Source organism: Orycteropus afer, unplaced genomic scaffold, assembly GCF_000298275.1.
Source record: "Orycteropus afer afer isolate SDZICR_OR568_19922 unplaced genomic scaffold, OryAfe1.0 scaffold00142, whole genome shotgun sequence".
In the NCBI taxonomy this organism is placed as follows: Eukaryota; Metazoa; Chordata; class Mammalia; order Tubulidentata; family Orycteropodidae; genus Orycteropus; species Orycteropus afer.
In genome coordinates, this window is record NW_006921729.1 from 996437 (window position 1) to 1012130 (window position 15694).

Below are 15694 nucleotides of genomic sequence, written 5' to 3' on the forward strand. Positions count from 1 at the left end.
TGAGACACAGAGAGACAGAGGGAAGGTAGCCATGTAAAGACAAAGGCAGAGATGGAACACCAAAGATCATTGACCATCATCTGAAGTCACGAGAGAGAGTCTTGAAACAGATTCTCCCTCAGAGCCCACAGAAGGAATCAACATGGCTAATATCCTGATTTTAGATTCCTAGACTCCAGAACTGTGAAACAATACATTTTTCTTCTCATAAGCCATTGTGGTGGTTTGTTTGCAGACCTAGGAAACTAATACAAACAAACTTCAAGCCCAGATCAGCAGCCAAGAATATGAGCAATAATTTAAGTTCAGAAAGGGAGGTTTGCCCAGGGTTGGGGCTGCTTGGAGAAAATGAAACCTGCATTCCACCATGAAGAAAAGACAAGGTTTAGGCAAGCAAAAACTAGAAAGGTCTGTCTAGGCAAAGGTGGGCAAGTTTAAGATGTGTTTGGCTGGTGCATTTTTCAGGAGAGGAGGAAATTATAGGAAGGCAATGGGCACAATAGAGAGGAAGGTAAAAATTGTCTTAAGACTTGAATGCCACATGAAAGGTTATGGGAAACCATTGAAGTTTTCCAAGCAAAATGATCTCATACATACTGTAGCAGATTATATTTTAGGGTCCCATGTGTTACCCCTCCCTATATCCATGCCCTTTACCTTTACCATGGGACTTTGCAGTTCCTTCATGGAAGCATAGGAAAAAAAAAAAAAAAATGCCGTGGAGTCGGATCCAACTCATAGCAACCCCTCCTTGGGTTTCCAAGGTAGTATCTCTACAGAAGTAGATTGCCCAATCTTCCTTCCGAGGAGTGGCTGGTGGGTTTAAACTGCCAGCCTTCTGGTTAGTAGTCAAATGCCTTAGGCACCACCCCACCAAAGCTCCTATATGGAAGCATAAGTGGAGTGTATTTCCACTTCCATTGACTTTGGGATCAGCTATAAAATTTGCTTCAGCCTATGGGATGTTAGCAGATGTAAAACAAAGCTGGGGCTTGAAATGCCTTTGTAGTGGTGCCTTCCCTCTTGTCCCTTTGCCATTACTATGAGAAGGACACGCCCTGGTTATTCTGTAGGGCTCAGGGAGGATGAGAGACACTGCCCAAATGACCTACAGATTGCAGTAAGAAGTGTCATTGCAACCAAAATAGAACCACTTGTTGTGTTGTTGTTATGTGCCATCGAGTTGGACCTGACTCATAGTGACCCCTTCTTGGTTTCCAAGGCAGTATCACTACAGAAATAGATTGCCCAACCTTCCTTCTGAGGAGTGGCTGGTGGGTTTGAACCACCAGCCTTCTGGTTAGCAGTCAAGTGCCTTAGGCACTATGCTACCAGAACTCCTTAGATGACCCAAAATGCAAGTGTTACATAAATGCTTTTTATTGTATGTCCTTGAGATTGTTGTGATTGCAATAGTTAACTAACATATTTATGTATTTCCTTCCAAAAAAGTCAGGACTACTTTGCATAGCTGCTCACAGCAGATTCCACCATGGAGGTGATTACAGTCTCATCATGGGAATAACTACATCCAGCTGCCCAGCCACTCAAAACTACAGCCCAGTCAAGTTGACACACAACCTAGCTACCACACTTTTCAAGGAGGTTTCCCAATTTATAATCAATCATGGGCACCTGTGAAGCTAAAGGTTAGAGAGCATTTCTCTCTTTTCATGGAGGGAAAGGGTGGGAGCAATTGTGGAAAAGGCATGCATGGTTCTGAGTAAGATGATGTGCTCAAACCCTACCTATGGATTTGACCTGGCCTAGCGCTGTGGTGCAACAGTAAAGCATTCAGCTGCTAACCAGAAGTCCAGCAGTTCAAACCAATCAGCCACTCCAGAGGAGAAAGAAGAGGAAGTCTGGTTCCATAAAAATTTACAGTCTTGGAAACCCTGTGGGGCAGGAATTGACTCAATGGCAGTGGGTTTGGTTTTTCAGGGGGCAACTGTCACTAACTTTCTAGAAGAAATAATGTTTAGTTTAGTTTTGTTTTTTTCATATAAGTTAGTGTTCTAGAAGGTTCTGGGACAGTTTCAACCAATCCTGGGAAGTTTACAAGGAAATTGCTCTAAGAAGTAAACATTTTAAGTCCCCAAATTTTTAAACACCTTATATAAATACACAAAGAAAACCTTCCAAATCATATATTTCTATGGTTCTTTTGTTTTGTGCTTTGGGTGCAAATACAGGGTGTATGGATAAAAATTATTTTCTTTGTACTAATGGAAATTATTCTATAACAAATTTATTTTTTAAAAAAGCATATGAAAACTCAAGTTTCTGAAGTCAAAACAAATAGCATCTTGGGTATGTTTAACACAATTCAGTTTTCTGATTTTAAAATGTAGGCTGACCCTTAACTGTTTCATATTTTTTAATTTTATTTTAAAGAGATTTCATTTTCCATATGTGGTTTTTTCTTTCAACTTTGAATTGTGATTTGAGTGAAAGCTGACAACCCAATTGGTTTTCTCTTCAACAGTTCTTACAAATTTGTTTTCTGACATTGATTGCAATCCCCACAGATAACAGTACTCTTCCTTCTTCCTCTCTGCTTGCCATTCTCCTTTGTCCTTCCTTCTCATGCCTTCCTGCCTCCTGAGGTTTATCCCTGGGCAAATGCATCCCCTTTGATCTGGCATCATTTTTTGTTCTGAGTGCATATGTCACTAGTGTTATTGTTCACCTTATGGGCCTGCCTATTGTTTGGCTGAAGATTGAACTGTGAGAGTAAGTTTGGTTCCAGCATTGAGGGGTGACTAAGGGCCATAGTCTTATGGGTTCCACCATTCTCTATGAGACCAGTAAGCCTGGTCTTTTTTATGATTTTGAATTTTGTCCATATTTTTCTCCCACTCCATCCAGGACTTTCTACTGCACTCACTTTCAGAGCAGTCAGCAGTGGTAGCTGGGCACCATCTAGTTCTGGTCTCAGGGTCATGGTGGCTGAGGTTTGTGTGGTCCATTAGTCCTTTGGACCAATTGTATTTGATTTTCTTCACTCTTCTTTGCTCTGGGTGAGAAGAGACCAATAGTTGCACCTTAGATGGCCATTCCCAAGCTTTTAAGACTGCAGCTACTACATTATCTTTGTGGATTATGTTAAGCCAATTGACCTTGATGTCTATCCCCCATGACTATGATTCTGAGCTCCCAGACCCAGCAACTAATTCACTGAAGGTGTTTGGTTATGGCTAAGAAGTTTTCATAACTTTGCCCCCTATTTGCTCTACTATATACTTGAATATATTTACAGTACATACAAACATGTATATAGAACTATTGTCCTCCAAATCTACATATGGTCCCATTTGCCTATCCATTCTTCTTCATCTTGCTTGTCTGTCTATGTATCTACTCATAGATTAATATCTATTATTGCTGATAATGCAGGATTGAGAATGTAATAATATTTACCTTTGTTGTCTATAACTCTTGTGCACCTCTCCTTGTCTTACTTTTCCTTAGAAACATTGTGCTGGTCACTAAAGAATACCCTTTTTGTATATTGTCTTTCCCTTCACCCAAATTAATATCTGACTCTTATCTAGTTAGTAATTTTCCCTCCCCTCCTCTCCCATCACTGATAACCATCAAAGAATGTTTCTGTGCATAAACCTTTTCTTGACTTTTGATAATAGTTGTTTCATAAAATATTAGTCCTTCTGTGATTGCCTAATTTCACTCAGTATAATGTCCTTCAAAGCCTTAACAATTTTAAAAGGTTAAAATCTTATAGGCGTCACAACTGTCAGCAACTCTGTTATTGGTGGGGGGAGGGGGATGTACAATTTGAACATCTCAGTCCTGAGACCTTATTTCCTCTTCCAGACAAGCTTAGGCAAGTCAATACTAAGCATTTATTGCTTCCCTGAGCCAGGAATTAAAGCTGTTAACTATGTATGTGTGTGCATGTGTGTGTGCATATATGTGAGAGAGAGGGGGGAGAGAGAATAAAAATTAATTCTCCCCAGGCCTGTCATTCAAATCCTACAGACTTTCTCAGACACCAAGATTTGAGCAGATATCAACCCATAGTGCTTTGCAGCCTGAAGTGTGGCCACAGCCTCACAGTTGGTTCCACGCCCTGAGTCCATCATCCATCAAGAGATTCTGTTACAGCAGATGCTGCTCAGCTCATGTCCTAGTTAGTCCCAGAAGACATGCTCTCCATGGCTGAGAGAGCCTGTGGAATGAATCAGGACATTTCAAAGTGACAAATTGACAAGATCCTTTTAACTGTCAGGACATTCATATCCAGTGGTTGGTGGTTCAAACCCACCAGCCACTGCACAGAAGGAAGACTGGGCAACCTACTTCTGTAAAGATTTACCACCTCAGAAACCCAAACGGAGTCACTATGAGTCAGAATTGACTCAATGGCAATGAGTTTGGTTTTTTTCGTATAGTAAAATGGAGGCGCCCTGGTGGCACAGTGATTAAAGCATTAGGCTGCTAACCAAAAGGTTAGCAGTTCAAAGCTCCTAGCCATTCCACAGAAGAGAAATGTGGCAGTCTGCTTCCATAAAGAGGACAGCCTTCAAAACTCTGTGGGGCAGTTCTACTCTGTCCTATAGGGTTGCTATGTGTTGGAGTCAACTCAATGGCAATGGGTTTAGGTTTGAGATAGCAAAATGGGAGAACCTGATGGTGCAACAGTTAAGTGCTCAGTTTCAAACCAAAAAGTTGGCAGGTCAAACCCACCTAGCAGCTTCACAGGAGAAACATGTGGCACTCTGCTCCCATAAACCCCTTTGGGGCAGTTGCACTATCACGTGGGTTGCTATGAGTCAAAACTGACTCTACACCTAACAGAAACATAGCAAAATGAGGTCTCTGGGAGGAGCAAATGGTTTGCACTCTACTGCTAACCTAAAGATTGGCTAGTCAAACACACCTAGCAATGCCTAACACTCTGCTCTCATAAAGATTATAGCCAAGAAAATCCTATGGGACAGTTCTACTCTGTAGCACAAAGAGTCTCCACAAGTTAGAATCATAGCAAAATTGACATTTTCAAAGTACAAAAACACTTTTTTAAATTTCCAAGTGCGTGCACAAGCCCCTCCACGACCTCACCCCATTCTCAGCATCACTCGGCATTTGAGCCTTCTTTTCCCATTAACAGTCCATGCCCTGGTGTCCCACAGCCTCAGCTCACCCCTAACTGTGCCCTGATGCTCTCTTCATGCCTTGTCCCAGTGCTAGCCCATCCCTGGGCCTCGGTCACGGGTGAAGCTACAACATGGAGACTGGGAGAGGACCAGGGATGGGGCTTATCCGTGAGGCTTTTTGTTGCCATGACAGAGAACATTTTGTTCTGGTGACACAATCTTTATCTTGTCAGACTGAAATATTCCATTTTGTGAGACTAAACCTAGCAAGGCAGAAAATGAGAAAGATACCAAGCCCAGGTTGTCAAGGAACACATTTATCGGAAGCCAACATAGCGTAAATCCCTCAGGTACGGGGTCAGGGAGCAGGATCCCGGCACAAGCATTGCTGAGCCTTATGAAACTCGGTCACATTCTTATCAGAACCAAGAAAGCTCTCCAGGCCAGACACGCAGGTGCCCTAGGACAAGGACAGTTTCTGAATCTCCCTCTCTCATCCAGGAGAAGTGGAACATGAATGCTGCTTACAGCGCCATCTGGTGGTGTCTTAAGATGATTCAAGTGAGGAACCTAAAGACAAGTGTAGCCTGAACTTGAAAGGGTGTTCCCTGAAATTTAAAGCTGCACTCTGCCTTTAATTTTTTGTCTCACCTGCTCACTCGGGTTTCATGGCCAAGGTGTTTCTGTTCTTTGTCATGAGCATGATGAGGAAAAAATCAACCAAACCCCAGTTCAATTTAAAATAAAGTAATATTCATTTTCTTTGCTGGAGTACATTAGACATCATATCATCCAGAACCAGTGTTGATATATGCCAGCTCCCTGTGGAATGCAGCACTGTCTGAGGTTTTTCACTGTCTCTCCCTCAAGGATCTTGAAAGAAAAGGCAGGAAATGAGGACACAGAGAGCCTTACTTGGACTGCCCCTTCGCACTTGGAATTCAAGGTCACCTAACCCTTTGAGTGTGATATCTGAGGGCTATGCCAGTGACTGCATATGGTCCACAGCCCAAAACGAGTATCTACAACTACCAAGTTATCCAGAGGGCAGCAACACAACTCAGTGGCCTCTTTTTCCCTTTTCCAAACTTCTTTGAAACACAGGTATGTATCACTTAACATCTGTTTGAGCAACATCTGATCACATATACATCTAAGGTACTACAGGTTACAATAGAATTCAGACTGATAAGAGAAAGGGAAACAGTGAAGTACTTTGCTAAGTATGGAGATCCAGTTTGTCTCATACCAGATCTCTGGGTCTGTGTTTGCCCTGGCCCTGGTACAGCAGGGGAAGGGCATCCCAGCACCCATCTGTGGCTGCCTGTACCATTGCATTTGCGTCAGATGCTGTTGGAGCCACAAGGAGGATGCCTTGCCAAAGCCACTGCCCCACTCCACCTTGGCGCCCTACATGTGAGGCCCAGCCTGAGGCCTGAATTCCTCCCACAGTGGCAGACAAATAATGGTCACACGCTGAAATGGTGGCAGGAGGAGAAACAGGAAAGGAGGCTGGAGGGACGAGGTGGTGGAGGAGGGGTGTGTGGAGCTGGAAGAGTTTAAAGCCCATTAGGGAAGTCAGGGAAGGCAGCCAGGGAAGAAGGAAGGTAAGAGACCCAGCAGCCAGCTAGACAGTGAGTGTGCATGACTGGCAGGGCCCAAGCATAGATTTTGGAGACTAGACAGTGGCTACACAGGACCAGCAGCAATGGAACCCAAGTTTTCATGCAGTTCCTGGGCATGGCAGCAGTGTGGGTCCCAGGTTCAACTGGTGACACTGTATGCCTCTCTCCTCTGTATAATATGGTGTTCACATAATGTCCAAATCACATAACATCCTATTTCACAGAACGTATTATGGATGTTAAGTGATACATGACGTATATCTTAGTGGTAAAACTCCATGAGGAGATGATAGTCCAGCTCGCCCCAAAATTCTTGCTGCAATCATGAGAATGAGAGTGAAGTAATCAAATAACAATGCTTCTGATGACAGCTGCCTCAGACATGATCAATGGTGCTGGGAAGGACCCGTCATTTCAGCTCAGTCAGTACAGGAAGTGACTATTTACAGAAAAGGGATTCACAAAGTCCCTGCCCAGATAACTCTTAATCATGCCAGAGACATCACACAGGACAAAGAGGACACGAAATGTCCTGGCACATAAGCCAAAGAAAGAACCATGGAATATCATAAGCACATCAGGCTATTGTAAACATTTGGCAGAATACTTTCTTTCGTGATACTAACCTATGTTTTACTCGGTGCTGTTTTTCCCTCCTTGTGATTCAAGCAACAGCCTTAGTAATTCTTTGCCTCAGGGCCTTTTCTTTCTTTTTTTTTTTTTTTTTTGCAGACAGGATGCAGAAGTGACTGAGCGTCATCAGATCATCAGAAGCTTGTCCTCATCCTATCTTCTGTAGTGGCCCCCTGAAGAAGAAATAGTGGGTGTCCCAGAGGTGAAGTGGAGAGGAAAGACCCTCTAATGGCAAGGAAAGAATTACAGGCAGAATCCTTGATGTTGGGAATGTCCATAGATCTTATGAGTCATAGGAGCAGCAGTTCATGGAAGTCTCAGGAACTCAAGGGAATACTAGGGGACAGGCCTCACCAAAGAATCTAGTGCCTCTAGCTGGACCAGAATGGGTCCTATGGGCTGGGAGAATGGGTGTGTCTCAGCATTAACATATGTGGACCATAATCCATGACAGAAGAGTCCTCCTCTTTGCTTTATCTCTGGGAATGACCCCAGGACATAACCCAAGAGTGGAGAGATGCCCACAGTAATATCTGAGATGGAATTTCCTGTCACCCCAGCAAAATGAGACTTTCAGAATTAGAAAGAAAGGTGATCCTTCCTGAGCACCCAAAATTACAGACTCAGGTTCACACCACCCCAAATATATTGGCAGGAACAGACTGCCAAAACCTGCCACTAGCTCTGGTGGCTTAGAGTCTAAGGCATTTGATTGTTAACCAGAAGGCTGGCAGTTCAAAGCCACCAGCCACTCCTTGGAAGGAAGATTGGGCAATCTACTCCCATAGAGACACCACCTCAGAAACTCAAGGAGGGGTTGTTGAGAGCAAAGACCCAGAAGCAAGGAATTAAAATCCAGGCTTTTAAAGCCCAGAGCCACACTATAGGGCCCAGAGTAGATCAGGATAGGCCTGTTGCTTTGACTGTATTAGTCAAAGGTGACTCCCAGATCCCAGAAGCACATACCAGAACCTCTGAATAGCATCTATACCTGTTGTCTGAGGCCACCTTGCCTTTGTAGATTTCAATAAAGTTGGTCTGCTCCTTCTATTTCACAACCTGTCGGCGGTTCAGTGAATTTCTAGAAATGTACAGTCAGGGGCCCTCATTCTCAAGAAGCACAGGAGAACTGGCATCTTTGAGGCTACTGTCTCTTCCTTTCCAGACTGGTCGCAAGGATGTAAAAGGAAAAGAGAGCAATTTTTCTTTCCCTCTGATGTAAATTATGTTCCTCCAAACCTCTTGGGACTCAGGACTATAATCAGTTTTGTTCTCAAAAAGCAATTACTCGTTGTCAAAGTGCATCAAACTGAACAATTGAGATCAGTACTTTTTATTATATGTCAATTACCTCTCAACTTAAAAAAAAAAAAAAAACAGCAGTACTTGTTAAAATCTGGAAATAAACATTTATACTTCATCCTCAAAGATATCTTCTGTTTGCTGTGAAAAGTAAAATAATATTAGCTATACTTCCACATATTAGGACATCTTGGATCTAGATAAGGTTTATGGAGACTGGATGCATATAATACTCTCATTATAGATATAGTCTCAATCTCAACACTAGGGATTCTCAACACTAGGGATTTTCAACACTAGGGATTTCTCAGCCAGGGTAGAGCCAGGTAAACAGCCCCACACAAAGCACGGCCATATGTAGAGGATTGGTGCTACAGTGGAGGAAAATACTCATTTTGGCTTGTTAAAAAAAAAAAAAAGTTGTATTGGAGGTAAAAGATCTAAAGTCTATAACCCATCCACTGTGCCTCCTTGAACATATTTATTTCCCCTCATTGGGTATCACATGAAGAGCCCGGGTGGTGCTAATAGTTAACTGCTCAGCTGCTAATTGAAAAGAGATTCCAGTCCACTCAAGGGCACCTGGAAAGAAATGTCTGGTGATCTACTTCTGAAAAATCAGCCTTTGAAAATCTATGGAGCACAGTTCAGCCCTGACACACATGGGGTCACTATGAGTCAGGGTCTACAGCAACAGTTGTTTGTTTTGTTTTTTGCAGGGGGCATGAGGTGTTCAGTAATAAAAGGAGTGAGGTGAATGAGGTGATCTCTACACCAGAAATTTCCTGATTCTGTGTTTTAGCTTTCCTGAAGAGCTCAGGGGAATGTTCATTATAAGTCATACAAACGAAGCACCCTATAAGGAAGCATCCCTGAAAGATTCTGCCAGTCCAAGTTTCCAAACAAAAAAGCAAAGGCTTAGAATGATTGAGGCCACATAGCAAATTGAAAATGGATTTTATGATCTCACAATTGAAGAGAAAAGCCTGGTGAGATTTCCATATAGCTACATGTAAAATCATGGAGGCCTTGTGGGTTTGTTGGTAGAATTCTCTCCTTCCATGGAAGAGACCAGGGTTCAATTCCCAGCCAATGCACCTCATGTACAGCCATTTACTAATGAGTCAGTAAAGGTTTGCATGTTGCTGTGATGCTGAACAGGTTTCAGCAGAGCTTCCAGACTGAGACAGACTAGGAAGAAAGACCTGGTGATCTACTTTTGAAACTCAGCTGATGAAACCCTGTGGATAACAACAGTACAATCCACAATGGATCATGGGATGGTCCAGGACTGGGCAGCATTTCATTTCATTGGGAACGAGGTTGCCTTGAGTAGGAAACCAACTCAGCAGCAGGTAACAATGGCATGTGTGAAATCACTACAGTGGCAAATATAGTCAAGAATCCTCAGCCTGGTTGTGGACCAGAGCAGGAAAGGACTCAAAATCCTGCTTTGGCACTCGCACCGGCCTGCTAGCTTTCGAGTTTTGGGCTCTGGGTAGACTAGCTTAGGAGAAGCCAGTCTGCCTGATCCAGGGAGGGCACAAAGGTCTCCCAGCAAATCATCACCTACCAGGCTAGGGGCCAGCCTTGCTTTCACAGCCTAGCAAAAAGTAGGGCACAGCTCCGGAACCAAACAACAGCCAGTCACCTGCCTGTGCTGCATCAGGCTAAGCTTAGCTGACTAGGCTCAGCTAAGGCCATTGCAGAGGGAGTGTTTTGAAGAGATTAAAAAGCAACAAACCCACTGCAATGCAACACCAGCAAATTGTATACTCTAGCTGACCAATGCACTCAGGACTGCAGGCCCCGGTGTAATTCCAAATGTCAAGAGCACCACCTGCTGGCCAAGTCACGGAAAGTCAGGTTTCTCCTTCCTGCTCTGCAGCAACCTCAACAAAAAGTGCTTCAATGCCGTGAATCTTAAACTGGGTGGGTTTGCTGGGAATCCGAAAGTCTCTCTAAGATTTATGAAATGCTTATGGGTGTTTTTTTTATTTTTATGGGAATCTAAAGAATCAAATACAAATAGCTTCTGGCCCATCAGACTGATATCTTTATCAAGAGAAAGCATCAAGCAGATTTCAGGATTTTATTTTGCATTTGTTAGGATAGTTCTAAGACGTATCAGGTGCAATCATTTTAATTGTTACAGGTTAATGAAACGGAACAAAGATGGACTAACTACTTAGTGCAACATTTATGCTAAATAAAAGCCAAAAGACTCAGCTGCAAGCCCCACAGTGATCTCAGAATTACAGGGCTCATAAAGGCATATTGTTGTTAGCTGTTATCTAGTCAGCCCCTGATTCATATTCACTCCATGCACAATGAGATCAGACTTCCGTGGTCCATAGAGTTTTCATTCACTGATTTTGGAAGTAAACTGCCAGCCCTTTCTTCCTAATGTCTTAGTCTAGAAGCTCTACTGACACCTGTTCAGCCTCAAAGTAACAGGAAAGCCTCCGCTGACACAGGTGGTGTGTTGTGCTTGAGGTTCACAAGGGCACCTGACAAAAGAACCCAGGACAGCACAGTCAGGAGCATATCTGCAGTGCAAAAGACAACTTAGTAGAAGCAAACCTTATCCATTCTAATAAGCTGATGAAGTTTGTTGATGTAGTTTTAATTGAAGTTGGAGGAGCCCTGGTAGTGCAGTGGGTAAGCACTTGTCTGCTAACCTAAAGGTCAGTGGTTTGAATCCACCAACCACTCCATGGGAGAAAGATGTAGCAGTTTTCATCCGGAAAGCTTGCAGCCTTGGAAATCTGATGGGGCAGTTCTACTCTGGATTGGATTGCTATGAGTTGGAATTGATTCCATAGCAACAAGTTTCACTTGAAGTTAATTTATTATTATTCACTTGAAGTTAATTTAGTTTTGCTTTTATGGTTGACTATGAATCACAAGTGTAAGAAATGTATATCAAATGTTTGAAATATTTAAGTTACTACTCACTGCCATCGAGTTGATTTGACTCATAGAGACCCCTCCTTAGGTTTCTCAGCCTCTATCTCTACGGAAATAGATTGCCCAGTCGTCCTTCTGAGGAGTGGCTGGTGGGTTTGAACCACCAGCCTTCTGGTTAGCAGTCAGACACCTCAGGCACTATGCCACCAGACCTCCTATTTAAGTTACATTGTATGGAATTATTTACTTTCTTCTAACAGGTCTGAAAATTTCTACCCCTGTCTCCCTCCCCGCTCCATATACATATATTTGTTGAATGAATAAATGAATGATTGACACAGGAGGTTTGCTGGAATTTTCTTCCTTTAAGAGAAGTCCACATATGACTCAATATTAGTCAGGCTTTGGGTGCAATAATGCAACTTCAGAGTTTCGTTAGCTTACAGTAACAATCATCTGTTGTTCCCATTCACAGGACTGCACATTAGATTCAGGTCTACTCCCTGCATCTCTCGTCTTGGAATCAGAACTTCCCACAGCACATTCTTCTTGTGCCCAACGGCAAAAGCACAAGAGGCCAAGCTAAATAGACAAACACATTTAAGGCCTCTACTTGCATCATTTCTGCCCACATTTGACTGGCCAAAGCCCTTCCCTTGATTATCATCAATGAGGTGAGGAAGTATATTTATGCCATAGAGGTAGGAGAAGAACGGGGCAGGGAGGGAAGGAAAATTTGTGGACAAATAATGCAATCTATTATTTATCGCTGGGCCAAGGAACTTTGGTGGCATAGTGGTTAGAGAATTCGGCTGCTAACCAAAAGTTTCTGACCTATCAAAGACTCCATGGCAAAAAGATGAGTAAATCTGCTTCTGTAATATTTACAGTTTTAGAAACCCTGTGGGGCAGTTGTACTTGGTCTTGCAGGGTCTCTACTCAATGGCAGTGGATCTGTTTTATTTATTCTTTGGGACACTGAACCACATTTTAGAAACCCTGTTTTTGAAGAAAATAGATCATTTATACTCCCATCACTCACTTAAAATATATATATGTATGTGTGTGTGTATATATATGTATGTATGTATGTATGTATGTATACACCTCCAATCCACAAGGTAAATTAAGTCCAAGCATGTTATTCTCTTCTCTCCATGTCTGAAATCATCAAAATAACCCAATGGACTTAATAAGAATTCTAAGTCACAAGAAGAAACTAGAGAACGGCAGCAACCACCATCTAAAACTTAAAAACTGAGAAGGTGCAGACAAAGGGGAGACTAGAAGTGACGGCCGTTTCAATATCTGATGCACTGACTTGGAAGAAGGCCCAAGTGGAAATTGAGTAATGGCATTGCAAAAGTCTGACTTTAAGCACAGCTCTGGGCCAAAGCAAACAGAGTTGGGGGTGGGTGGAGGTGGAGTTAGATGAGAGCAAAATTCTACCCCAACGGCCCCTTGAAGTGTTGCCCAGGTGCCATGGCATGGGCCTCTCCCCAGAGTGACCTCAGCTGTCCTCAGAACATTGCACACATGAGAAGGGCTCCTGCCATGGGCAGCTGAGCTGGCTGGTGAGGGGACCCTGACCCTGGCAGCTTTGACTGCTGAGGCAGGTATGGAGGGGGAAGTGCTCAACAAAAAGGTGGCACACCCGTGTTAAGTGCTTTCTCCTCAGAGAGCAAGAAACCCAATGACTGTCATGGGATCTGCCCTCAATGTCTGATATTATACAAACTGAGGCCAAAAACCAAACCAAGCCCACTGCTATGGAGTAGATTCTGACTCATAGCCACCCAACAGGGTAGAGTAGAACTGCCCCATAGGGTTTCCAAGGCTGTAACTCTTTACAAAAGCAGACTGCCTCATCTTTCTCCTGCAGAATGGCTGGTGGGTTCAAACCACCGACCTTTTAATTAGCAGCCAATTATTTTAACCACTGCACCATGAGAGTTCCTTAAACTGAGCCAAGTCTAGAGGAAATGAAAATGAAAATGAACCATCAGAAGAATTGTCAGAAAAATTACATGACTCAGCAGTTTAAAAGAAGCCATCCATAGAAGTGCCTAAGGCACTTGACTGATAACCAGAAGGCTGGCAGTTCAAACCCACGAGCCACTCCTCGGAAGGAAGATGGGGCAATCTACTTCTGTAGTGATACTGCCTCAGAAACCCAAGGAGGGGTCGCTATGAGTCAGGTCCAACTTGAGGGCACATAACAACAGCACATAGATTAGGAGCTCTGGTGGCGAAGTGCCTAAGGCATTTGACTGCTAAACAGAAGGCTGTCAGTTCAAACCCATAAGCCACTCCTCAGAAGGAAGATTGGGCAATCTAGTTCTGTAGTGATACCACCTCGGAAACCCAAGCAGGGGTCACTATAAGTTGGATTCGAGTTGACAGCAGTGAGTTTGGTTTTGGTTTGGTTTGGATACAATCGAAGAAAAATGTGGAACAATAATGAAAAACATGAAAAAGACCAGGATTACTGGTCAGATAAAGATTAGTGAAACCCCCAGGACTACGACCCCTAGTCAACCTCAGGCCTGGAATTGAACTCAGTCCCATGGCTTAACTCTCAGCCAAACAACAGATAGGCCTACAAAGTGAACGATTACACCAGGGAGATGCACTCCTCACTGAAACCAACCATAGGAGATCAGAAGGGCCGCATTTACACAGGGAGAAAGCTAGGGAGATAGGAATGCATAGGAAAGGACACAGGGAAAAGGTAGCCACAGGGGGGAAGTGGGAATGGAGCTGTCACATTGTGGGGATTGTAATCAACGTCACAAAGCAAAATATGTATGAACTGTTGAATGGAAAATAAATCTGCTCTGCACAATTTCACCCAAAGCACAATAAAAAGTTAAAAAAAAAAAAAAAAAAGACATGCCAGCTGTCTACGATATGAGCTCCTTACCTAGATCTTGATTCAATAAATTTAAAAACAATAAAAATAAACACAAATTAAGTTATAATGTATGCCACAACACTGATGAACCTTGAAAATGTATTGAGCAAAATAAATCACAAAAGGACAAATACTGCATGATCCCATTTATATGAAGTATGAAAATATATAGAAACCAAAGATTATAAGGGTTACAGGGGTGGGAAGAAGGGGATGGGAGGTTGTTTTGAGGGCACTGAGTTTATGGTAATGGTGGTGTGGTGGCAGAATATTTTGAAAAAGGATAGCAATAATGGTATACAACGTGAAAGATGTAATCCGATGTCATTGAATTGTAAATGTGGAAATTGTATGGGTGAATGTTTGATGTGTATTTTTTACACACAATTTAAAAAGGGGGGAGATGATCATGTGTCTCTGAAAGGGGAGCATATCAGAGGTGACCCCTAGAAAGTAGTAAGTGGCATTTAGGAAACACACCACTCATGCCAATCATTTCCAGTCTGCCCCATACCCTCCTCTTTTTAAATAATCTAGCCCCAACCTACTGTTCCCTGAGAAAGGCAGCCCAATGTACCATGTGACCTGTGACCACCATCAGACACAGCAGATTAGACCAGAGATGGATCCTGACCCAAGCTGAGCCAATCAGAGATTCTCTCCCAGGAAATTGGAAATGGAATCCTGAGAGACTGAGCCAACTAGCTATTAGGCTACAAGATATAAGATAATGGAGATTCAGGAGCCACAGAAAATCCATGATGTCCATAAATGTGAGGAAACAAGCCCCAAGAAGCTAGTGCAAAGCAACCTGGTGTGTGGAGAAGAAAAAGGAGAGGACACTTGATTCAGAGACTTGCTGAGAGCCCACTTGGCCCCAGAGAGACAGCAAGGCTGGAGAATTATTGCCAGCTGAACTTCTGGTCCTCATGAAGACCTTTTCTGTGAGATCCCTCATGGTCTTTCATAAATCCCTTTTCTGCCTGCTGATCTTCCTTGCAACGCATGGTTTCTGATGAAGATACAGCTTACATGTGTTAAGAAAAGTGCCTAAGAGGGAAGGAACAGAGCAGAGGAAAGGGGTGTGTATGTGTTAGGAGATGTCACTGCTGGCTCTGTTTCCTTTGAGAGTGATGTGAACTAGCAATGAAAGCACAACTCGGGGGGAAAAAAACATTTGAAAACAACTCTCA